The 27237-nt window shown below is 40.1% G+C and overlaps 1 protein-coding gene across 1 annotated transcript in view; it reads left to right on the top strand.

Annotated features, from left to right (window-relative positions):
• Positions 1–27237, top strand: part of LOC134801497 (uncharacterized) — a 318534-nt gene that overhangs the window by 194621 nt on the left and 96676 nt on the right. The window lies entirely within an intron of this gene.

The following is a 27237-nucleotide window of genomic DNA, read 5'->3' as shown; positions in this document are numbered from 1 at the left end:
GGTGGGTCCGTTTTTGATGCTATGACTCTTAGTCGTAAAATGTTTAAATCTAAAGTTAGATGGGTCCAACAACATCAAGAGCAAATAAAAATGGACCTACTTGCCGCACATCACACGAAAAATGATTTTCGAAGTTTTTGGAACTTTTGGCCTGGACTTTCTGTAAGCGTGGAAGGAATTTCAGATCCCAAGGGCATTGCAAATGTATTTAAGGACCATTTCAATGTTAAACCTGCTGTCTCGCCCGTTGACGGGCGGCGCCGGTTGCTCGATATTGGGGTATCGGAGGGGAGTGACTTTCAGGTCCATTTCAGTGCAGATGACGTAAGAAAAATAATAAAGGATATGAAGAGAGGAAAGTCGCCCGGTCACGATAATTTAAGTATCGAGCATCTGCTGTTTGCTGGTCCTCACCTGCCCCGCGTATTGGCAATGTTTTTCAACCTTTGTATATGTCACTCGTACCTGCCATCTGATTTGACCAAAACCATTGTTGTGCCCATTGTCAAAAATAAAACGGGTGACATATCCAACAGAGCTACAGGCCTATATCTCTAGCAACAATTGTGGCTAGGGTGCTCGACGGCTTGCTCGATTTGCAATTGGACAAATGTATAAAATTACATGATGCACAGTTCGGCTTTCGAGCCGGTTTATCTACCGAAAGTGCCATCATTTGTCTAAAGCAAGCTGTGGAGTACTACACACGCAGAAAAACACCTGTTTATGCGTGTTTTCTCGATCTTTCCAAAGCCTTCGATCTTGTCGACTATGATTTACTTTGGAATAAGCTTGATGAAGTGCATTTTCCTAAGGAGCTCACACGCATATTCAGGTGTTGGTATGCTGGCCAACGAAATTGTGTTCGCTGGGGTAGTGTGTTGTCGGACGAGTACGGCCTGGAGTGCGGGGTGAGGCAGGGGGGACTGACCTCACCTAAACTTTTCAATTTGTATATCGATGCCTTGATCGGCGAGCTCAGCAGTACACGTGTGGGCTGTCATATAGATAGAGCATACCCTATGCCGATGACATGGTACTGTTGAGCCCGTCGGTCGGTGGTCTGAGATTACTTATTGAGAGGTGTGAGTCATATGCCCTAGCGCATTACCTTAAATATAATGTAAGCAAGAGCGAGTATATGGTCTTCAAAGCGGGAAGCAAGTGTCCATCACACATCCCACCCATTTGTTTGAATGGCATGCAACTGAAAAGGGTTACCTCTTTTAAATACAGTGAAACCTGGATAAGTGAAACTTCAAGGGACGAGCAGATTTGTCTCACTTACAGAGGTATTCCACTTACCCAGGCTCTCAGTTAGCCAGGTACAAATAAATTTCTGTCTCATTTACAGAGGGTCCCAATGGTCCCATTAATAGAGGTGAGAATAGAGGATATATCTCAGTTATAGAGGTGGTTAATAAGGTATTATGTAATTATCTTTAAATGTTTAGGTAAAATAATCCTTGTCCCTAAATATTCTTTAAGTCTTTTTAAATATTTCTTTGAATTTATTTTGAATGATTCTCTAAAGGATAGATTTTTTTCAATTAAATTTGATACGGACTTCGTTGCGTCTTAGAAATTTATTAAATGAAAATTTGTTTATTCTTGTTACTTATCAAGATTTCAGTTTTCGTTTCGATAGTTTTAACTACATAAAGTCACTAAATGAAACTCGAATTCGTTTAGACGCAATTAAGCAAATGCGGAATTTGTGGATAGACTATTAAGAGTTAGTAAGAATACGGAAATAGATCAATAAAGTCCAAGTTTCAGAGGTCATAGATTGATGTTATCTCAGATACAGAGGTAATTCGTATAAAATTCTAAAAAAACAATTAGGAAAATGTAATCTTATAAATATAGTCTCAGTAAAAGAGGTAATATACACTCTCTGTCTCAATTATAGAGGTAAATGTGACTATAAAATCACAACAACTAATCCCAGTTATAGAGGTTCGTTTTATCTCACTAACAGAGGTAATTCAGTGCTAAAGTGTCGGGACCGCACCATGAGTCCCAGATATAGAGGTTTCTCACTTATCCAGGTCCCGCTTAACCAGGTTTCACTGTACCTTGGGCACTTGATAACCGACGATTTCCGTGATGACGCTGATATCGAGAGGGAGCGGAGGGCCTTGGCCGTGAGGGCCAATATGATAGCTCGCAGGTTCAGCCGGTGTACAGCGCAAGTAAAAATAACATTATTTCGAGCGTTCTGTACATCGCTGTACACCTGAAGCCTGTGGACTCGATATACGCAAAGGGCTTTTAACGCCATGCGCGTACAATATAATGACGCGTTCAGGGTACTGTTGCGGCTGCCTCGGTACTGCAGTGCGTCCGGCATGTTCTCTGATGCTCATGTGGACGGATTCCACGCGACACTGCGCAAGCGCTGCGCCGCGACGCTCCGCAGGGTGCGCGACAGCCGCCACAGTCTCCTGGCCGTTGTTGCTGACAGATGGGACAGTGGCCTGATAAGGCACTGGTCCTCTCTGCATTTGTCATTAGTACCTAAGATAGTCATTTAAGTTTATTTTTTAAGTTAACCTTAGCTATAAGTTTTTAAATTGTTAAGATGTACTAACAAAATATGGACCATGTTTGTCTGAAATAAATGCATTTTATTTTATTTTATTTATTTATTAAGTTGGGTATTGACTGGTCAGCTATCTTTTAGCTATAGTTTTCGCGAAAGTCGCCAGGACAGAGGTGAAAATTTTTGTATGAAAACTTGCAACTTTAAATGCATTTTTTATCGAAACTATTGCACTCTAAAATGAAGTCAAAATCAGTCCATCGACTGAATTTTTTGCAAGCTTTCTAATGGTACCCCACACGATTCTTACAAATAAAAAAAAATTCAGCCTACCCCTCTCAACCCCCTAAATTTCCCCCTTAAATAAGAAATACTTAAGCAGTTTTGATTTATTTACAATATCAGTGGTGGTAATTGCTATCTTCTTCTCCGTCGAATTACTCTTGACAGAGCAGTCGTGGTCACGTTGAACGACGAACGATTCTACGCCAGTTCTCCCTGGCAGATGCTTCTCTGGCACATGTGTTAAGTGGGGTGTTGGTAAGGGCTTTTATCTGATCCGTCCAACGCATTGGGGAACGTCCTCTTGACCTACAGCCATTGACCCGTCCCTGGACAACAAGTCTCTCCATGGCCTGCTCTCCACGTCGCGTCACATGTCCGAAGTATCTGAGGATACGCGCTCTGACCGTAGCTGAGAGCCTCTCTTTCACCTTAAGTTCTTCAAGTATGGAGACGTTTGTACGGTGTTGTGTCCAAGATACTCGCAGCATTCGTCTCCAACACCACATTTCGAGTGCGTCGATTCTTTGTTGGTAATTGCTATAACTGTTCCAAATTTTGAGTTTGAGCCTTATTTATATGAAGCTAAGATTGTCAGTTAAGTGACAAGTCTTTGGTGATAAGTCAAACAAGAATGTAAGCACAAGGTTTCCACGTGCTTACATTTAATTAAAATTATCTCACAAATCATTTTCTGGTAGTGAACATTATTCCGTTAAAGTTGATTGAGTTATAAATCTTTATTAGATTTATAATTCAATTCTGAATTTAATCATCACAAAACCTTTATTGTTGTAAGTTTCCTGTCAATGAAGATGCTTCGCTTGTTTCTGGTCGTCGCATTTATGTGCTCTCTGTGTAAGTTATTTTAATATAATACAAGTAGCTAATTGTAAATAGACTTATGATCCTTCGAGCAACACGGAAGGGAGGCGGCATTAGCACTATTTCCCCTCTGCCGAGGTACAAGATTAGCGCGTCAATCTAATCTAGCGCGGGTAATAAAACTAGTTGCACTTGGATTTTTCACTAGACCGAGTCCAGACGCGCGCGTGAACACTGCTGCACAAAAATGCCTGTTTGCTCGGTTTTTTGTTATAAAAAGAGGTCGGGGACATCAAATTTACAAAAAGAAAGTGTTACATTTCACATGTAATATTTTTTTTACATATCATACGTTTAATTACATTCAAACACAATTATTATATTTTAGCTCATGTAATTGTTGGATTTATCGATTTTGCTCGCTCAGTACAAATTGCGGATCGGTCGAGCGACAAATCCGACTTCTCATCTCTCAGAATACAATAACATACTTCAACGAAAATGTGTTAGTGTGCGTGTTGTGACACTTGCCACTCGTCCGTACACAAAAAGAGATCGAGGTTTGCAAGATTTGTCTTTGACGTGAGTCATTTTCTATGTATTTGTGTCGTCATTACAGATTGGATTTTGTATGTAAGTGTGTGAGAAGTGCGACTGTGTGCACCTTTCCCCCCGCGAAAAATGGCAGAAAGATTTGTACGGTGAGATATCGCTTGGGCCCCTCCCTTCCGATGTGTCGGAAGCCGGTGTTGCTCGAAGTTATGATCATTTGTTTAATCGCTGTTTTAATAAATAACGCTTTTTAAAACTACATAAAAATAATACTATAAATATTATAAATTAATATAATATTATTCATATAATAATTTTTCTTCTTAAGTTAGGTACCTATTTCGGGTTAAAGATTATTTAATTTGTCTCAAAAGAAATATTACATTTCACTTATTGAGATAAGTCGATACATGCAGGTATTTTATAGGCTACTTAACTAACACTATATATTATATATGCCTTTATTAGGGAAGTGGGACGTCGAATGAGGGAGAGGGGATCTGACAGGGTTGCCAACTTTTTTTTGGTGGAATATAGTATTTTCCAGAATAAGGCATCATAAATATAGTACATTTCTAAAAAAAATAGTATTTTTAGATAAAATACTAAACATGAGTGTAATATACGTTTAATCGGAAATATAGTACCTATTTTATCGTACTATATATTTTTCCAAAAGTATATAGTACAGAGAGCCAAAATATAGTACAATACTATATAACATAGTACGGTTGGCAACCCTAGATCTGACGCCCGCGCGGGTTCGTACATAGTGCAAAGGTTTGTTGTTGTTGTTGTTATGTTGTTGTTGTTGTTGTTGTCAATTTGTTCAAGTTGTCCATCGCCATTCAACGCGGTAACGCGGCTAGTGTGATGTACCTTTGCGCCAGAGACAACTCGGGGGGGACTGTTTGACTATAGCAGTGGTGAGCAAAGTACGGCCCGCGGGCCATCTGCGGCCCGCGAATGGATTTTATCCGACCCGCCGCCGGTCCTATGAAATAATTAGTATGTGGCATTGGCCCACGATTATCAATTTATCACAAATCAAAATAAAGTTTGGCTACAATTCTGGCCCTCCACTTAAATTTTCTTAACTTTCTGGCCCCCCATGAAGAAAGTTTGCCCACCACTGGACTATAGTCTTAAGTTTTTGTTGATTTTTTTTTATTATATTTTTGTATTGACGTTTATTGAATAAATAACTATTTATTATATATATTATATATTATTCACAATATATATTATTTTTATTAGAGGCACAGTAATAATAAAATTAACAAAAAAAAAAGCACAACAATAAAACTGTTGACATAAGCTACTTAACACGTAATAATTTCTTGTGATGTTTTTATTCCTAAGTGTGCGATTCTAAAACATGTGGCGGGTAAGCATAGATTCCTTTGTTACCAGTACTGCTACCACCAGTTTTGACATTGACATATTCACTCGCGTCTACGTAAATTGCTTTCTATACATCTCGCTTGCACTAATATGCCAGTAGAAGCGAGATGCATAGAAATTAGGTAAGTTACTTAGACGTGAGTGAATATGTCAATGTCAAAACTGGCGGTAGTGGTACAGTCACCTGCAATAATATGTTACTCTTCGAAGGCCGCAAAAATATGTGACACGCTCACATATTTTTGGCTCTACAAATAAGTTCGGGTCGGATATTTTTGCTGCCTTCGTTGTGTAATATATTATTGCAGGTGACTGTACATAGCTGGTTTGTTAGTGCACGACACCTTGCATTTTGTGACTATGCGCTGAAAATTGGCACAGTTGATTCTTAGCTGGTCATGAGCAGATACAGACCGGGAGCCGTCGAAAGCCACCTCTCATTTAGTGGGAGGGAGAATTCGACGCTGCAGCGCTTCACTTGGAGCAACGTTTCTCTTAAACTATACCTATTAGAGAATGTAATATATCATATTCGGATAAATTGAGGATGAGGAATCTATATTTAGAACAAAAATAATGCACTTTCTAACAAAAAAAAAGAATAAAGTAAAAAAGACAAAACACGTATTTTTGATTTTTTTATAATCACCAATTCTTTTTTTAAAGTGTAGCAGGAATCTGAAAACAAAAAATACAGTCGTAAAGATACACTTATTACGTTTAAAAAAATATATAGTTTATTATACAAATCTGTTGATAAATGGGAGATAAAAAATAATATTAGCGTGGGTCAGAGTGATCTCCATGCAAAATATTATTAAGGTGGGAAAGTTACTTATAATTTGTTCTACAATCGTTTTTTTTTTTAGTTTTTCGTAAATAACTCGTAAACGGTAGCCCACAGCAAAAAAATATCTTTTACGTAAATAATCTGTTTCATATACTTATAAAATAAGTGCTACTTTTTTTCGCTAGGATCAATATTAAAAAAAATATTGAAGGGGGAAAATAAATTCTAAGCTATATTAGAAATCGCAGATTTATTAGACAAGTTCATCGACCCGAAACCAAGCATCTGGGCATCGCAACATACCTTCATTACGCGATTTACGCGTCTACAACAAGCCGATGAGTCAGTCCCCATTTACGCATCAGAATTGAAGAAGCTGTCACTTAACTGCGAGTTCAAGTGCTTACACTGCAAAAAGCCTACAATTGAATCGTTCCTATCACTACAATTGATACGCGGCCTGAAGGATGGAGACATCCGTACAAAAATCTTGCAAGAAAACAAAACCATGACATTCTCCAAATTAATACATACTGCGGCATTAATGGAAACTGGAAAAAGCGAAAACTTAACCATGTCGACATCCATTCAAAAAATGTCAATTGACAACAACAACAAAATTTCGCAAGCGCACAACCAACCACTACACCCACCGCGAAACAAGGCTATTACGATTAGAGATCTTAAAGGTAAATTTGCTACCGTTGCGGAAGAGACGATCACAAAGCAAATGAGTGCGGCGCTATAAAAAGTACATGCCGTAAGTGTCAAAAGGAAGGGCACATAGCTCAAGTTTGTTTGCAGCGACATGAACGCAATCAAACGAACCTCCTGAACCACTCGACAAGCAGTGTCAGCACCGAAAGCGTAGAAGACATCCACCTCATTAAAAGTGAATATTCAGACAAATTCATCATTACTGTTGACATTGAAGGCAAGAAGGTTGACATGGAATATGACACTGGAGCTGCACTGTCCGCAATTTCACTCAAAGACTACAAAAAGTTAAGAATTAATAACAAGATATTAAATACTACTACGACATTTAGAACCTATATGAAACAATCCTTCAAACCGATCGGCGTAGCTTACGTCAAATGCGCTTACAAACATCAAACCTTCTATGGAAAACTGTACATAATTGACATAGATGTTGAACCGGTTTTGTGTAGGAGCTGGATGAAAGAATTCAAAGTAGATTTTGCTGACATGAGAAGCGTGGAAACATGTTCGAAGGAATCGAAACTAGAGAAATTACTTAAAGAATATGACTCTACCGTCTTCAATTCAAACCTGGGCGAAATTCCAAACGTCCGAGGTCATCTGACACTGAGAGAAGATGCGAAATCAATATTTATCAAACCACGCAGAATAACGTATCCGTTACGTGCAAAAGTAGATGAAGAAATTGATAGACTAGAGAAACAAGGAATCATTACAAAAATCGATCACTCCGAATGGGGTACACCAGTCGTACCGATAGTGAAGCCCAATGGCAACATTAGACTTTGCGCAGATTACAAAATCACCTTAAATAAAGTAATAAAAGATGAACAATACCCAATCCCCATAATTGAAGACATCCTTGCCGAAATGAACGGAGGACAGGAAATAAAAGTAGCCCCTTGTCTTTGGCAGAAATTTATGGACCAGCTGTTAATGGGCATCGAAGGCATCAAGTGCTTTTTCGACGATATAATAATTCAAGGCTCGACTGAAGAACAGCTCCTCACCAGACTTAGACAAGTTTTACAAAAACTCAAAGAGAGTAACCTTCGAGTCAATAAAGAAAAATGTGACTTCTTCCAACGTAGCATCAATTACTTAGGGCATACCATAGACAAAAACGGATTACATAAGAACCAGGACAAGGTCAAGGCAATCGCAAATGCACAACGCCCAACTAACGTAAACGAATTAAGAACCTTTTTAGGCATGGCAAACTACTACAATAAATTTATACCGAATCTGTCATCCATTATTAGTAACATTATTTGAACGAATTATTGAAGAAAGGTGCAAAATATCTTTGGACTACAAAATGTGAAGAAAGTTTTAATACTTTTAAGGAAGAGATGGCCAGGGGGCGCCATAAGCCTTCAGTAAGAAGTGCATATACTTGGAAAATTTGACCTATGTCGCTGTGGCCCGGTGGCCGAGTGGTTTAGGTACCTGCCGCGATAGCAGAGGACGCTGGTTCGATTCCAGCCTGGGGCACTAGAGGCCTTGGTCACTTTTTCTTAGTATATGACATTTATTTCAGTTTATAATTTATATAGTAGTGTTTCTACTTGATAAAAAACAAATCAAAAATATTTTTCTGAAATAATTTAATTTGTTCAAATACTTTAGTATTAAGGAAGAAATACTGAGTGAGCGGATATTAATACACTTCGATCAAAATAAAGCTCTCATTCTGGCTACAGATGCCTCACCCTTGGGCCTTGGTGCTGTTCTGAGTCACAGATTACCTGACGGTTCAGAACGTCCCATAGCATTCGCATCTAGATCCCTTACAACCAGTGAAAAGAGATATAGTCAAATTGACAAGGAAGCGACAGCCATCTTCTGGGGATTAAAGAAATTCTTTCACTACTGTTATGGTCGGAAATTCACCCTTATCACCGATCACAAGCCGCTCACATCTATTTTTCACCCGCACCAGACATTACCTACCTTAAGCACGATGAGACTATTCCATTATGAAATGAAAATGAAATGAAATGAAAAGAATTTATTTGACACAACAATCTTAAGTTTAACAGATATTAAATACCTATAAGACATGGTTTTGTAACTTGTTGTCTCAAAGAGGATACCACTCAGCATGTGTCGGAGCACATAGTGCAACGACGCTGATTTTCAGTGGTTCCTTGAACTTAAAACTTAATCCTTAAATTTAGAAATAAAAATATTAAGAACAATATAAAACACAATGCGGAGCAAGTAGTCTTAAAATTAATATCCAGCATAAAACACAATTATTCTAAAAACATGTGAACAAGCGATGAATGGAAAGTTTAATTACCTACGCAACATAAACTAACTTTTTTAAATAATAGACACAGGTGACTAGGAGTGGGAATTTTGGTTAGTGAGAAGATGAAGTTTTAATTTGCTTTTAAATGAAAAAAGTGAACCAGCATTTCTTATTGGCGGAGGAATGTTGTTCCAGCATCGCGTGGCAGCATACCGGAAGCTGCCACGAAAGCTAGTCAAACTGTGTCGCGGGCAGATGAGACGGGAGGCTTGTCTTTCGTGCATTCTAGAAAATGTAAGCTTGTCAAAGAGATACTACTTACTTACTCCGTTGGCTCAGCGACCCAAAATGAGACTTGGCCTCCGACACAAGACAGCGCCACTTTTCTCGGTCCTGTGCGACCTCTCGCCAATTGCTGACTCGAAGTTCGCGCAGGTCTGCCTCCACCATGTCGCACCAGCGATATCTGGGGCGTCCGATAGGACGTCTTCCTGCTGGACGGCCCAGGTATGCTCTTTTCACGTTCCGATCTTCATCCATTCTCTCAAGGTGGCCCAACCAACGGAGTCTGTGAGCTTTAGTCTCTCCCATGATGTTAGGTTCAGCCACTAGGTTTTCGATTTCACGGTTAGTAAGGACTGACCAGCTTCCGTCCGGTCTTTCAAAGAGATAAGAGGGTTTTTTGCTGTTTATAATTCCAAACAATAAGGAAGCAAGGTGTAGCGTTCTGCGTGCGTCCATTTTAAGCAGTTTACTATTGTTTAAGAATGGTGTAACATGGGCACGCTTTGGTATCGAAAAGCAAAATCTGGCGCAGGCATTTTGTAGTCTCTGTATTTGCATTTTTGTACGCGACAATAGACACCCTCCTATTACTGTGTCAGCATAATTGAGCTTTGACAGGATAAGTGAATCACAAAGCTTAATACGCATATCTATGTTAAGGTGATCACGGATCTTATATAAAACTGTAAGGCGATAAAAACAATTTCTGATATTCTCTAGGACGTATTTTTCGAATTGAAGCCTTTCGTCTAATAGTACCCCAAGATTCCGAGCTTCAGATACACGAGTTATGATCTCATTTAAAATATGGACCTGCGGATTTTGAGATATTGTATTCATTATTTGAAGTTTTGTACCGATTACTATGAACTTTGATTTTAGGGGATTTATAACTAAACTATTTTTTTCAGACCAGAGTGCAATCTGACTGAGATCTTGGTTAATTTTTTCGACAGCCGAATGAGTGTCTTCAGGCTTGAAAGAAGTGTACATTTGTAAGTCATCTGCGTATAGGTGATATTTACAATGATTGATTTTGTATGTTAAGTCTGCGCTGTATAGTAGAAATAAAATAGGGCCCAGAATTGATCCCTGGGGAACGCCTCTGGTGACCATAGACTTTTCTGACACCATTGATACGCCCTGTGAGTTGCTTAATTCTACCCTTTGAGTGCGCTATTATATTATGCGCACTTCCTCTCCGGATTCGACTACAACATTGAATATAGAAATTCAACGAAAAATGCAAATGCAGACTACCTCTCTCGCTTCCCGGTAGAGAAAATAAATGACAACAAGATTGACCAACACTGCGTATTCCAATTGAAGCACATAAACGCAATAAATATTTCACCGGAAACAATCGCCAAAGAAACCAAAGAAGACTCTGAATTACAAAACTTAATACAAATATTTCTGTCAGGTGCGTCACTCAGAGAATCTGGTTATAAAGATAACGAACTGACATTACAAAATGATTATTCATTCTAAAAGGTACACGAGTAATGATTCCGCATAGATTGCGGCAACAGATATTAGAGGAACTACATGCCGGTCACATTGGAATTTTGAAAATGAAACTCCTTGCAACGAAGCTTCGTATATTGGAAAAATATTGATAAAGATATTGACGACAAAGTCAACTCGTGTCGAACATGTCGTCTAGAACAGAACGCTCCACCAAAAGCACCGATTCATCACTGGGAAGACCCTGCAGGCCCATGGCAAAAAATACACATAGACTTCGCGGGCCCTATATCTGGTTATCACCTGCTAATTGTAGTAGATACATTCTCTAAATGGGTCGAAATCATTCCAACGAAAACAGCCACGAGCTCATTTTGCATTCAAAAACTAGACGAATTATTTGATACTTTCGGATTACCCTACACCTTTGTTTCTGACAATGGTAGACTGTTCACATCACAAGAATTTTAGAACTTCTTAAGCAATAATGGTATTATACATAAGACCATTGCCCCGTACCACCCAGCGACCAACGGTCAAGCAGAACGGTTTGTACAAACAATAAAAAAAACACTACACAAATTAGAGGGGGAAAGTGGCGTGATAACACAGAAGATCCTAAAAGTTAAAAGGATACTTCGAGGTACGCCAGGCAGCTCTGGAGATACTCCCTACATGCGCATGTTCGGGAGAGAAGTAAGAACAAGACTGACGGCGAAGATACGTGCGCCTCCTAGGCCCCCTCCCCGACCAACTCCGACTCCGACTACAATTAAGCAATTCACCTTAGGCAGTAGAGTCCAGGCGCGAAGCTACTCTGTATATGATAAGAAGTGGCAGTTCGGTATAGTGAGACGCCGGCTCGGGTCCCTACATTACGAAATTGCAATTGACGACGGACGTGTCTGGATCCGACACCTGGACCAGCTGCTCCCGGCTCCAGGGATTCCACGGAATCACGGCGGAGGCATGTCATAGCCCAACCTCCCGCTTAACGACCTCGTATGCATATTACCCTAGCAACCGTTGATGTTATTGGATTGACACTTGACTTAAAAAATATAGTTGTTATGATTATAATATCGTGCATGCATTTATTAAGAATATAACACTAGGTTACAACCATGTAACAACATAATTAATAAAGTAAGATCTTGACATACGAGGTATATGCAACCTTCTTAATGTTGTATTCATGCCCTTAAATTGTATCAATTTTATAGTGACATATGGTGACGTAGTTTGCATAATATCAAAAAGAATAGATAGTATAGAGGGGTCATTGTAAATTTTGTATTCACAGTAAATTTACTGCCATCTATCGACGCACGACTAAAACACAAAATATTTTTATTAGAGTATAAAATTATCAAAAAATGGTTATATATATATATGGATGAATGATTTTATTATTTTTATATCATTTTGATCCATGTTCATTCACTGATATCTACTTATGTGTTAAAATTGTTAAATATGAAACGGTGTCGTCTCGCCATCTAGCCGAGTATAGGCTAAAGGTGTTTGCGGCATCTATCCGAGAATGACTTTTTCTTGATTTCCGCGGCACGTTTTTTCCTTAGACTTTATTCATCTTATACGGAGTTACATATTATGTCTTTGATAATAGTAAGTCAACTTTACGCAAAAGATAATGTCTCGATCCAATAGGGGATATTACTGCAATGTTCTGAAAATAGAAATAGAAATCGCCTGCATCTTTACTAACGTTAACGACATTTTTAAGTGTTCCGCCCCCTGGTTGAAAGTGTCAAAGCGGCTAGCGTGGTCAATGACGGCATAAAAGTTAAAATCCTCTAAATATAAGGTAAAATCGTATTGCAGATACTGTGAGCATCGTCGGCGCATCGCCGACCCGAAGGAAAAGCCGGCCACACATCGTGTCGCCGGAACGAGGGACAGGCCCTCAATGGACAACAACTGAAGAATATCCTCGCTTTTATCCCATCTTTGGACGCGTCACCCCTTCGCCGGAGATTGTTGCCTTTGCGGATTATGTTTTTTTTTTTTAATTTATTGCTAATAAACAAAAAACACTTAAAACTATTACAAAACTTCGCCAAACTGCGAAACAGTTTGTTGGCGAATGAAATACACCCAATTATACCTAAATGTTTATACCTTCATGCTTAATACTATGCTAATTACTAAACTAAATATGACTAACTTGCATTAGCGTAACTATTTAATAACAGACTTCTAATTTTTTTCTTAAATATTGTTTTTGTTGAAAAATTTTGCTCGGGGGGTATGACATTAAAAATACGCGGTATTAGGTACTGCCTTGTTCTTCGGCCGTAATAATTGGAGGCTTGTGGCTCGACATATCGTTTTCGTGTAGATTCTCTTAGACTTCTGTTGTATATTTTTACTATCTTAAATTTAGGACACATATACTGTTCGACAGCTAACAGATATTTAAGTTTTTCGTGAACAGGTAAAATGTTACAGCTCTGAAAAAGTTGGTTATAGTGCTTGTTACATTTTTCTTTAGTTTTCTTATCTACTAATATCTTAACAAGTCTAAGTTGTAAGTTAAGGATCTTATCAAGTTGAGTTTTAAATGTGCGACCGTATGCCACTAATCCATAACTTATCACAGAATCTGCTAATGCGTGGTACAGCGTAAATAGAACCGCCTTATTTACTATAGGTTTTAAATTGATAAATTTGCATAATATAGACCTTAACTTTTTACACACCGACTCCACATGGAGGTTCCAGTTAAAACAACTATCGACATTTAAACCCAAGTACTTATAGTTAGTGACCATTTCAAGGCGACTGCACTTACACGACACCATGTCATTGTGCAAACATTCATATGTGTGCCCTACTATTCCGAATTGTTCACAGGGAATTTTGAGGTACGGAGACTTTATCAACATACACTTGGTCTTTGCTACATTCAGTATAATACCGTTATCGTGTGCCCACCTCAGAATGTTGTTAAAGTCTGCCTGCAGCCTGTCCCGCATGAGCGCGACGTCCCGGTCGGCGTACACCAGGCACGTGTCGTCCGCGTACATGTAGGTGGAGCAGTGCTCCACGACGTTGCTAATGCTGTTCACGTGCATGATGTACCCGACCGGGCCGTACACTGACCCAGTCGGTACGCCGTATTTTATATTGGCTTCTTCTCCCGTTTCATCTATTATCTTCGTGCGAAGCGACCGGTTATGTAAGTAGCTCTGAAATCACAGACTAATTGGACCACAGATGCCGCACTCTTGCATAGCTTTGAGTAGCAATGTGTGGTCCAAAGTGTCAAAAGCTTTTTTGAAGTCAATATATAATACAGCTACATACATTTTTTTATCCAATTTATCATTTACATCGTCCACAAATTGCGCTAAAGCAGTAGATGTACTGTGTGACCTTCTAAATCCATGTTGTGTGTCTGATAAGACGTTATTATTTTCTAAGAAGGTATTTAGTCTGCCTACTATTACTTTTTCTGTTATCTTATTTATTGTGGATAGGATAGCGATAGGCCTATAATTAGAATAGTCACAGTGACTGCCTTGTTTGAAAATCGGACGTATAATAGCCTTTTTTAAGTAATCTGGGTATACACCCTGTTTGGCACACATGTTTATAAATTTAGCTAGCACTGGGCTTATTTTGTTTTTCACATATTTTAGGTCACAAACTCTAATGTCGTCTAACCCCGGAGCTTTCCGACAGTTTAAGTGGTCTATGATTTTTTCAATTTCCTGCGAATTAACTAGCTGAAACCTAAAAGATACATTACTTGGCCTTACATAGGCTGACCGGTTTAAGAAATTGTGGTCACAGTGGTGCTTTACACGGTCAATTTCTTCTGTGAAGGTTTTGGCAAAGTTCGTACATATATTTCGTACAGAATCCGTCTTCCCCAAGTACTTCATTATAACGGTATCAACATCATCTTTTTTATTACCTAACCACTTGTTTATGACTGCCCAGATCTTTCTACAATCCCCATTACAGTTAAATATTTCCTCTCTCCGAAACTTATTTCTAGCTGAATTTATTAACTTGTTTGTTCTGTTCCGGTGTCTAGTGTAATCTAACCTTAATAACATATTTTTCGGGGCCGCTTTCCATTTTCTAAATAACTCATCCCTACGTTCTATCATCATTTTTAGATAACTGTTGATCCAAGGTTGATTTTCCCGCCTATTTACAGTCTTTACAGTTTTTTTACTTTTATCGTATATATTTTTAAAAGGGCTACACATCAAATTATATAACATCAGCGGACAGTCCAGTGACAACAACTCGTTCCAGTTTATTTTATCTAACTCTGACCTCACTAATTTGTTATCCAATACACACCGCAAATTAGAAACCGAGGACTCACTTCGTTCACTGAAACTTAAGTTCGCTCCTATCATGTAGTGATCTGATAATTTGCACCTAAGTATGTGTGTCTCGACGCGCGCGCGCATGCGTGTGCGCACCCACACATGGTCGATGCACGACGCTGATAGCACACCTGCCACCACCTCCTCCCTAGTGCACTCGTTGATACCACTCTGCAGGCCGCATTCACACAAGGTGTTTCTGTAGTTATCAATACTGCTATTCGATTCTAACAAGTTTATGTTTGTGTCTCCTATTAATATAACATTGTGGTTGCTAGGTATTTGTTTCAAAAGGTTTTTTAATTCCTCTGTAAAATATAGCTTGTTCGTATCGGGAGGTCTGTACAGCGCGATAACATGTATTTTATTAGCTCCCATGGTAATTAAGCAATGTAACATTTCCGAAGAATACACCTGTGTTGCTTGAAGTTCAACGTTGAGGTCCGCTTTAAAATACATCAGAACACCACCTCCTCTCCTTGTTTCTCTGGTATAGCTGTACATTTCATAGCCAGGAATCTCGTAAAAGCTCAACTCCGCTTGTTTAATATTTATCTCGCTTAAAATGATAATGTCTTGACTGTAGTCGCACTCTTTAATTTGAAGACAAATCTCAGAAAAATTCTTTCTTAAGGATCTTATATTTAAATATATTATTTGTAGTTTTTCAGACGTATTCTTAATATAAGTGACCCAATCATCTATTCGCGTAAAAGGCTTAAAATCTATGTTGTCATCTAAATTGAGATCGTTGAATTTTAATTACATTAAGGAAAACACGTAGTGTGGTCCCGCGCGTTCTTTATTGTTCACTCGGCGTTATCACAGCTGAGTTTGTTTACGTCCGCCTCCGATCGAATATGGGTAATCTTTTTGAGATTATCGTCTTTTTTTACAAGGATTCGCAGGTCTTGCACCCATATATATTTATATTTTTCTTTTAACGTTGTTTTTGTGTACCAGAACAGCTGTCGCATATATTTAGGAAGAGATTCGTTTATATAAAGTCGATTGTTTACTCCGTTCTCCAATATATCCTCATTAGTCAACCGCATTTTTTTCTTAGAAATCCATTCATTCCTGGCACTCTTTGTACGCAGTGATACAATTATCGGGCAATTATTATGTATTCGGGTAATTCAGTTATAACAATATACCTATTCATTATAACCATGTTATGCAACTATTGCTTGTATAATGAACAATAACACATTTATTGTGTTATTGTTCGTTATACAAGCAAAACGAAAAAAAAAAACAGTACAACAACTAAAGACTCGGAGCCGAACGCAAATCCGGAGCCGAACGCACTACACGGGCACGGACTTTGACGGGTTCGTGTAGTTCGGACGCTTAGCACCGCCGGGGCTAAGAACACGGACACACGGGTTGGCGCGTAGCACGGATATCGGGAGCCCTGCTATAGGTACTAATCTCTTAAATGTCAATAGTTGCATTGCATTGTTATAATGAATAGGTATATTGTTATAACTGAATTACCCGAATACATAATCCGCAAAGGCTACAATCTCCGGCGAAGGGGTGACGCGTCCAAAGATGGGATAAATCCGCGCATATACTTCAGTTGTCAATTGACAGCCTGGCCCTCGTTCCGGCGACACGTTGAGTGGCCGGCTTTGCTTTCGATTCGGCGATGCGCCGACGACGCTCACAGTACCTGCAATACGATTTTATCTTATATTTAGAGGATTTTAACTTTTATGCCGTCGTTGACCGCCCTAGCCGTTTTGACACTTTCAACCAGGGGGCGGAAATGTCGTTAACGTTAGTAAAGATGCAGGCGATTTCTATTTATATTTCTATTTTCAGAACATTGCAGTAATATCCCCTATTGGATCGAGACACTATCTATGCGTAAAGTTGACTTACTATTATGCAAACTACGTCACCATATGTCACTATAAAATTGATACAATTTAAGGGCATGAATACAACATTAAGAAGGTTGCATATACCTCGTAAGTCAAGATCTTTCTTTATTCATTATGTTGTTACATGGTTGTAACCTAGCAACTGTTATTTACTGTCAGAAAAAAATATTATCGTAATTTATATAGATTTAGATTTAGATTTATTTATTTCATAATATGAAATTACAATATAAATTATTTAACACTAATCTATACGAATTTATATTATGATCGTCAAGTAGGAAAATAACAATTGATTATAATTATACAAATGTCATGCAATACACAATTTAAAAACCATTAAGCAATCAAATAATTAACAAATTGTTTTTAACAATATTATTTCTCTATTAGTTTTAAAGCGCATAGCAGAGCAGAGTGAAATCAGAGCAAGCAAGCAAGCCAGCAGCATTAAACACGAGTAAAATTCAAATAAGGAAATTAGAATCGCAATAGTTCCAATGTCACCAAACTTGGAGGTTTAAAATTTTAACAGTGCTCAAGTCAATGGCGGGAAGCCTAGATATTCTCGAAGGTAAGAAGAAAATACCATACTTGGATGAAATGGCTATCAGACAAGTCAACACATGAAAGAGTTCTAGGTCAGACTGAGACACAAGTTAGTTAGAAAATTACCTATTCTAAAAGTCTGATCCCTTTTTATAATTATACGAAGATGAATAATATTTGTTTTGAACACGTACAGACACGATGACGATCATAAATATTTTGTCGATTACAAAAGTCGTCATCGATTCTTTAGTATCCCATCACTAGCGTTATATACGGCCTGTGCGGCAAGGGAAGTATATTCCCGTAAATTAAGGGTTTTTAAAAATGCCTATATCTTTTGGAATTTTATACAGATCGCCGGGCGACGGCAGCTGTATATACACAAGTGTACAATCGCCCTCGAGCAGGGAAATTGTATTTGGCGAGAAATTAAACAATCTAATGCCAGTGAAAGCGAATCAATCGAAAGCCAACTCACCCCGTCTCTGGACGCCGAACTGCTGGTCGGTACCGACACTCTCCATGGGCGAGCTGATGCTGTAGTGGCTGGGGCGAGGGTTTTTAGCACACAAATCGACAGTTTTAGTGGTATTTTTGATTTATCACGACGAACGGGCTTGCGCATTCGGTCATGAGCAGCCATCAAATCGATCTACCTTCAACTGACTTTTATAAACGTCAAAATATTCGAAAAAAACTACCCTACCAAACTGTCGCTAATTTATGCGTTCTATTTTACTATATATAGAAATGACATGTATCAAATAATAACAAATAAAACTAAACTAGATAGGTATGGTGTCCGGAACCATCATTCCGCCCACCAATATACGAAGTATTTTTACGAATAAACTAGTCTATAGGTAAAGGACACAACTTTACCAGAGGTCTTTGTATTAGACCTGATTGTGTTCGAACCGTAGCTACACGGGAGATCCCGTCTTTGCCCGGATGCAACGATACTATACGACCAAGAGACCAATGAAATGGCTTCAGTTGTTCGTCTTTAATCAATACTAAAGTGCCCGCCTTGGGTTCATCAATATCCGAGTGCCATTTCGCGCGTTGATTCAACGTATGCAAGTATTCTAAATGCCATCGCTTCCAGAAATCACGATGGAGTTTCTGCACAAGCTGCCATCGACTCGAAATGGAAGTGTTTGTATCGCTAGTCGAAGTATCTACAAGTGATGTCAAGGGCTCTAAAGTGAGAAAATGTCCGGGTGTTAACACCGACATGTCGTTTGGATCGGCACTCATCTCACAGAGTGGCCGCGAATTAAGGACCGACTCAATTTGGGCGGACACCGTAAGAAATTCCTCATAAGTTAGGATTTGATTTCCTACAACGCGAGCAAGATGTGTTTTAAACGATTTAATGTTGGCTTCCCACAGGCCGCCGAAGTGGGATGCCGCTGGTGGATTGAAAGAGAATTCGATACTCTCGCGAGAAGCTGCGTCTTGCATGAGAGGTAGTAATGCGTTATAAGCGCCTACGAAATTCGTACCCCGGTCGCAATGTATGCGTTGGCAACGGCCACGGCGAGCGATAAATCGACGCAAGGCAGCGAGAAAGGCTTCAGTAGTAAGTCCTATAACAAGCTCGATATGTGACGCTTTGGTCGCAAAACATATAAATAAACACACGTGTGTTTTAAAAGTCCTGGCTCCACGATAGCGTTTAATGTATGTGGGAAAAGGACCCGCAAAATCGACACCGATACACGAGAAAGGCTTTACTTGCGAAATTCGAGTTTTTGGGAGGTCTGCCATACGGGGCACCAAAGGTTTTGGATTAGAGCGGAAACATTTCGCACATTTCGATAGGCGAGAACTGATCACGCGCTTAGAGGCGAAGATCCAAAAGTTTTGTGCAATTAAGAAATTTAGCGTGCGTAACCCCGGATGTTGATTGTCATTGTGTACTTGGTCGATGACGAGCTGCGTCATGCGATCCTGCCTGGTAGCAGTAAAGGGTGCTTGCAATCATAATCGAGTTCAGAGTGAACCAGCCTACCGCCCACCCTCAACAAACCAGATTTATCGATAAAAACACTAAGTTTTCTGAATGGTTTAGGCAATTTTTTACCTTCCTTGAGAGATTTAATCTCATTCGAAAATGACTTTTCTTGAGTTAACTTTACTAAGCTAGTAAGGGCACCATCGAGTTCCGATTGAACAAGTGGGCCGAAACGTCTTTTGTCAGGGTTACGAGAGTTATGTACGAAGCGATGAGTGTAAGCGACAATACGCTTAGCTTTACTGAGACTCGAATGTCTAGCTAAGAAGTCGTCAAGTTGGTTGACGGCAGTGAACAATACGGTCTGTTTGGGAACCCTTTGTTCTTCCAACGAATCCGATTGTACTTCGATGGACAACGGTGACCTTGGCCAACAGCTACTGTCAAGCGCCAACCAATCGGGACCTGTCCACGATAAAGGATGACTCACAAGTTCTCGAACAGTGATACCGCGAGAGGCACAGTCGGCCGGATTGGTTTCTGACGTGACATGGCGCCAATGACCAGCGGGTATTTTATCTTGTATGTGACTTACGCGGTTACTGACGTAAGTCTTCCAGCGTTGCGATGGCGAACGTAACCAAGAGAGTGTCATAGTGGAATCGGACCAACAGAATATATCCTCAAATTTGACGTCTCCGCCGTAGATTTCCTTTACGTGTTCCACGAGGTCTGTCAGCAAAACTGCAGCGCACAGTTCCAATCGGGGAATAGAAGTGCGTTTTAAAGGTGAGACCTTGCAGCGTGACATTATCAAATGTATGGTGATGCTATCATCGCCATGTCGAATGCGAAAATAAATGACTGCAGAATATCCCGCCTCCGAAGCGTCACAGAAGCCATGCAGCTGAACACTGCAAGACTTTGTGGACGGAATGAATCGAGGTATTTCGAGAGACGACAATAAGTCGAGATCTAAACGATAACGAAGCCAGTTTTGGCTGATATTGGGGGGTGCTACCACGTCCCAATCTAAACCAAGCGTCCAGAGGTCCTGAATTATGCGCTTGAACGAGAGTGTCAAGGGTGTAAGAAACCCAAGAGGATCAAATATGCGCGCCAATTCCGAAAGAATATTTCGTTTTGTACACTTTTCATGAAGCGCGTTGACTGTGAAAGTGAACGCGTCACTGGACGGGTTCCACTCCATACCGAGCACTTTAAGAGGAGATGTCGGTTCCGAATCAAAAGATAGCGTCTTATTATGACAATGGGTTGGGTCGAGATTTTCGAGCAAACGGGACAATTACTCGACCACTTGCGGAGTTCAAAACATCCTTTCTCTAGGATTCTGACAACCTGCGACTGAAGGTCAAGAGCTGATTCGACGGACTCAGCGCCTGTCACTACGTCATCGACGTAAATGTCTCGTTTGAGGACGTCAACTGCACGAGGATACTTTTTGCCTTCATCAATGGCCAATTGAATCAGGGCTCGAATTGCGAGGAAACTGGACGAAGACATACCGTAGGTCACGGTGTTCAGGCGAAATTCTTGTATAGGTTCATCGAGCGAGAATCTGAATAAGATGCGTTGAAAATCTCGATCGGTAAGAGAGACCAAGATTTGTCGATACATTTGACGAATGTCGGCTGTGAAAACAACCGCATGTAGACGAAAACGAAGCAATATCGAAACGAGATCAGATTGTAGTTTCGGTCCAACGAGCAACTGATCATTCAACGAAGGGCCTCCAGCAGGCTGAGCAGTTGCATCAAAGACCACTCTTAATTTGGTAGTGGCGCTGCTGGGCTTGAGCACGCAGAAATGTGCTAAGTGATAAGCACGCCCGTCTGATTGGGGTGCAACTGGATCCATGTGACCAGCATCGAGATAATCACGCATGAAGTCATTGTATTCTCTCCGGAGTTCCGGTTCACGAGAGAGTCTCTTTTCGAGGGAGAGCAGGCGGCGTTCGGCGAGGGCGCGCGAGTCGCCAAAACGAGGATCGACGGTTCGAAACGGCAGATGCACGATATATCTCCCGTTCGAGTCACGTGCGTGAGTCGAGGCGAATATTTTCTCGCACATGACTTCATCGTCAGTCAAGGGCGAAGCGTTAGGGAGACTTTCAATTTCCCAAAATTTTCGAATTTGGGTATCGAGCGAATCTATTGAGCAAAACAATGAAGTTTGAGAATGGGAAGTTGCACAAGGGGCCTTTCCCATGACAACCCAGCCAAGTTTGGTCTCAAAGATTGTGGGTCCATCGTTACAATCGTGGCGGTTACCCAAAAATATTTGACAAAATACATCCACACCCAATAAGGCGTCAATGCTACCAGGTTTATCAAAATTCGAGTCGGCGAGTTCGAATGCGTTGACGCATGACAACCGGTCTATGTCAATTTTCACTGCAGGCTGATTGCTGCAGATTTTAGGTGTAACAAAGGCTTCGACGCACATTTCGAAATCAGATTTCATGCTGCGAATGTTAAGGGTAGTGTAAGAAGTTGACATCGTTGACACTTCACATACACCCTCGATGGATGTATTTTTTTGTCGTATCGGAAGTCCAAGCCGCCTGCGCGCAACGTCGCGTAATAAGGTTTGGCTGACTGCAATTGTCTACGACGATTCGAATTTTTTGATAACTACCGAACTTATCTAGTACTTCCACGCACGCAGTGGCAAAAAGAGAAATTTTACCTACAGGTACTGGATCGGATGCGAGCATGGTCACTTGTTTGTCAGACACGTGTCTTGAGGTGTCGGGGGGCGACGACGACGAGCAAGTTGCGGCGCCAGCGTTGGTCGCGGACGAACTACCGACGCTGACCTTGGAATGACCGCTATCGACATCGAAATGAATGGTAGTGTGATGGGCGACATTACACTTTTGACAACGAGACTTCGAGGGGCAAGTTTTAACTACGTGTCCAGAACGTAAGCAGTTAACGCAAAGCCGATTGTCCTTGACAACAGAAAAGCGCTCGTGAGGCGTCTTGTTCCGATATTCTAGACATTTAGCAAGATCATGATTCGACTTGCATAACACGCAAGACGGTTCAATCGAGGTGGCGCTAGTGGTGACTAGCGTTTTATAGGCTGCGCCCGCAGGTGCGCGCTCCCGCGCCGGGCGCCAGGCGGGGGCGCGCGCGGTGCGCCCGGGTGCCGCGGGGGCGGCGGCGCTCTCTGTGAGGTCGGCGAGCTCTAACGCTTGACCGGCCTTACTCACGTAATCCAACAACGAGTCGAACGACGGTACGTCCTTGTTGTCGTTCTGCAGTTCAAAACGACGATGGGTATCCTGGTCCAATTTATTGATCAATAAATAAAACAATGGGAAATCCCAATCGTTGACGGGAAATCTCAGGTTTTTCAAAACCGCGATGTTTTCTTTGAAAGTGTCTACGAGTCGGCGCAACTCGCTAGGCGAGTTCGATTTCAACGAGGCGTTCTGAATTTCTTCCCAATGACGGAAAGCTAATTTTCGTTTATTGTTATACCGATCGATCAAAGCCGCGTAAGCGTCTAAATAATTGCTGTCCGATAAAGGAAACCCTTTCAATAACTGCAATGGTTCGCCCGAGAGGAGTGAAATCAAAATCGAAAACCGCTCAATATTTGACAGTCGTTTCTTTTGGTGTACCATTGTGTTGAACATGTCGTAAAATGTTCCCCAAGATTTAATATTGCCATCAAAATGGACAAGATTTAAACGGGGCAACTTAACGGACGAATCGGTTCTATTTGTCTCGCCTTCGATAGTAGTCGCGGTTGACAACGAAGTATGAATGTCGATTATTTGAAAATATTTGTCGTCAAATTCTTGACGTACGACATCTTCCTGATCTAACTCGTTCACATCTGTCATTTCCGAAATGAGTTTTAAGTGGTGGGTTTCAAAGCTAGAACAATAGCCATCTATTTTGCTAAATCTAGACATAAACAACGGTAATCGCGAGGAATCCACCTTAGCTTGCAACCCGGCCGCCAAACATTCATCAATCCGTTTGATAGATATTTCGCGTTTTAATTGCAAATTGCGACGAGCAAGTGCTTTAGACATGATTAGTTTAGATATGTATCGATAAACAAAACAACTTGTAGAACAAACAAATTTCAACCTTATGCACTATGATATAAGGTCCACCCGACACTATACTATCGAATACGCAACTTAACTTAGAAATATTAAATAATATTTGCGAACAATTATTCAATTTCACTACAACAGGTGCGAAAATAATTCTTGTGAGAATTAATATAAGAATAAATGGTTAAACGATTGGAAGTAAGACTTGCAATTTAACTATTTTTCGAATGATTACGAATGGGGGAGACGAAACGAAAATACTAATAGGTAAGTAACCACTTACAATAACAATACAGTTAGCACCGTGTTGTGCTGCCGTTGGAAAATAGACCTTAAGTGAATGTGATAGGTTCGTAAATACTTTGCGCCAATTATGAGTACGTAACGTAAGTAGGTAAGTATTTTAGCAGAAAGTAACAAGTGAAGTATTAATTAGGATTAACTATGTAATTTATGTGAATATTAATGGACATCTATCTGTGAACATTATCCAATAATAATGCACGATATTTGTATACTAAATACGTAGGCAAAATATTACTACTTAAATTTATCTTATGTATTATATTCACTTTATAAAATAACAATAACTAAATGTAATTATCGCTATTCTTAAAGTCTCCAAATTAACACTATTGCACTTAGGTATAGGTTATAATATTACGCAATCAGAAATGGCACGCGGTGCAACTATTATCCGACCAAATTTAGAAGTATTCTATTCCGACAGTGTCAATATTAAATTCAAAACCTATTTAATTTGGTCGTGTAATATGATTGCATCATCAATTCGATCGGTTAAAATTCGATAATTTTAATGTAATATGATAAAATAACTGTATTTCTATAGGATTTTAAGCGTTTTAAAGTAACTATATCTGTAGGCAGCTAAACAATTGCTTTTTATTGTACTTTGGAGGAATAATGGCTACGGGCTCGATGCTAATTACCTTTGCGATATTTAAACAATTACTAAGATTATTTGTACAAGAATGTAACTATGTATTGTGCGATGTATGTATACGAAAAGCGAAACGAAAATTAACGATATGGTAACGAGACGAAATTAGCGACAGTTCTAACGAAACGAAAGTGGTTCAGCGTCACTCCTGGCCCCGACACAGGTGAGCTGTTCTCAGTTTTAGGAGGATCCGGTTCGAAGGACCAAATGTACAATCGCCCTCGAGCAGGGAAATTGTATTTGGCGAGAAATTAAACAATCTAATGCCAGTGAAAGCGAATCAATCGAAAGCCAACTCACCCCGTCTCTGGACGCCGAACTGCTGGTCGGTACCGACACTTTCCATGGGCGAGCTGATGCTGTAGTGGCTGGGGCGAGGGTTTTTAGCACACAAATCGACAGTTTTAGTGGTATTTTTGATTTATCACGACGAACGGGCTTGCGCATTCGGTCATGAGCAGCCATCAAATCGATCTACCTTCAACTGGCTTTTATAAACGTCAAAATATTCGAAAAAAACTACCCTACCAAACTGTCGCTAATTTATGCGTTCCATTTTACTATATATAGAAATGACATGTATCAAATAATAACAAATAAAACTAAACTAGATAGGTATGGTGTCCGGAACCATCAACAAGGATATGGTCGATTGATCAGAATGACTTTTAGTTCAAATCGATAACATTCCAGGTGTGTAGGGGCGTTTAAAGTCAAGACATGGTACGGGAAAATGTAGGTCGTCCCGGATATTTGGCTTTCTCAATACGGGAAGTATATTATTCGTAAAGCACTGGCAGTAAGTTTGGGTTTTGCGCTGCCGCACCGAATGTGTTAATTAAATATTCTATTGGGTTGCCAGAGTTATCAGGGGCGGGACATGCGACAAATGCTTTGGCTGGTAACATCTCGGGCAGTGCAGACTGGTTACTAGACTTTGGGGCAGTCGGCCAGTAGACCATGTCCTGCTTCAAGAAGGATAGTCCGCCCGACCACCACAAGGAAGAGTTCATTATGAGGTTGGCACCTAAACTTTCAAACACTTAGCGTTTCTAATCCCAGAGGGTCTCAGTCTGACCTAGAACTCTTTCATGTGTTGACTTGTCTGATAGCCACTTCATCCAAGTATGGTATTTTCTCCTTACTTTCGAGAATATCTAGGCCTCCCGCCATTGACTTGAGCACTGTTAAAATATTAATCCTCCAAGTTTTTTGACATTGGAACTGTTGCGATTCTAATTTCCCTATTTGAATTTTACTCGTGTTTAATGCTGCTGGCTTGCTTGCTTGTTCCGATTTCACTGTGTTCTGCTATGCACTTTAAAATTAATATAGAAATAATATATAAATCACGATAATATTTTTTTCTGACAGTAAATAACAGTTGCTAGATTACAACAACGTAACAACATAATGAATAAGGAAAGATCTTAACATACGAGTTATATGCAACCTTCTTAATGTTGTATTCATGCCCTTAAATTGTATCAATTTTATAGTGACATATGGTGACGTAGTTTGAATAATATAGTAGTAAGTCAACTTTACGCAAAAGATAATGTCTCGATCCAATAGGGGATATTACTGCAATGTTCTGAAAATAGAAATAGAAATCGCCTGCATCTTTACTAATGTTAACGACATTTTTAAGTGTCCCGCCCCCTGGTTGAAAGTGTCAAAACGGCTAGCGTGGTCAACGACGGCATAAAAGTTAAAATCCTCTAAATATAAGGTAAAATCGTATTGCAGATACTGTGAGCATCGTCGGCGCATCGCCGACCCGAAGGAAAAGCCGGCCACCCATCGTGTCGCCGGAACGAGGGCCAGGCCCTCAATTGACAACAACTGAAGAATATCCTCGCTTTTATCCCATCTTTGGACGCGTCACCCCTTCGCCGGAGATTGTTGCCTTTGCGGATTATGTATTCGGGTAATTCAGTTATAACAATATACCTATTCATTATAACCATGTTATGCAACTATTGCTTGTATAATGAACAATAACACATTAAATGTGTTATTGTTCGTTATACAAGCAAAACGAAAAAAGAAAAACAGAACAACAACAACTAAAGACTCAGAGCCGAACGCAAATCCGGAGCCGAACGCACTACACGGGCACGGACTTTGACGGGTTCGTGTAGTTCGGACGCTAGCACCGCCAGGGCTAAGAACACGGACACACGGGTTGGCGCGTAGCACGGATATCGGGAGCCCTGCTATAGGTACTAATCTCTTAAATGTCAATAGTTGCATTGCATGGTTATAATGAA

Source organism: Cydia splendana, chromosome 22, assembly GCF_910591565.1.
Source record: "Cydia splendana chromosome 22, ilCydSple1.2, whole genome shotgun sequence".
Classification (NCBI taxonomy): domain Eukaryota; kingdom Metazoa; phylum Arthropoda; class Insecta; order Lepidoptera; family Tortricidae; genus Cydia; species Cydia splendana.
Note: the sequence above shows the minus strand (reverse complement) of the source record. Positions and strands in the feature narration are given on the sequence as shown.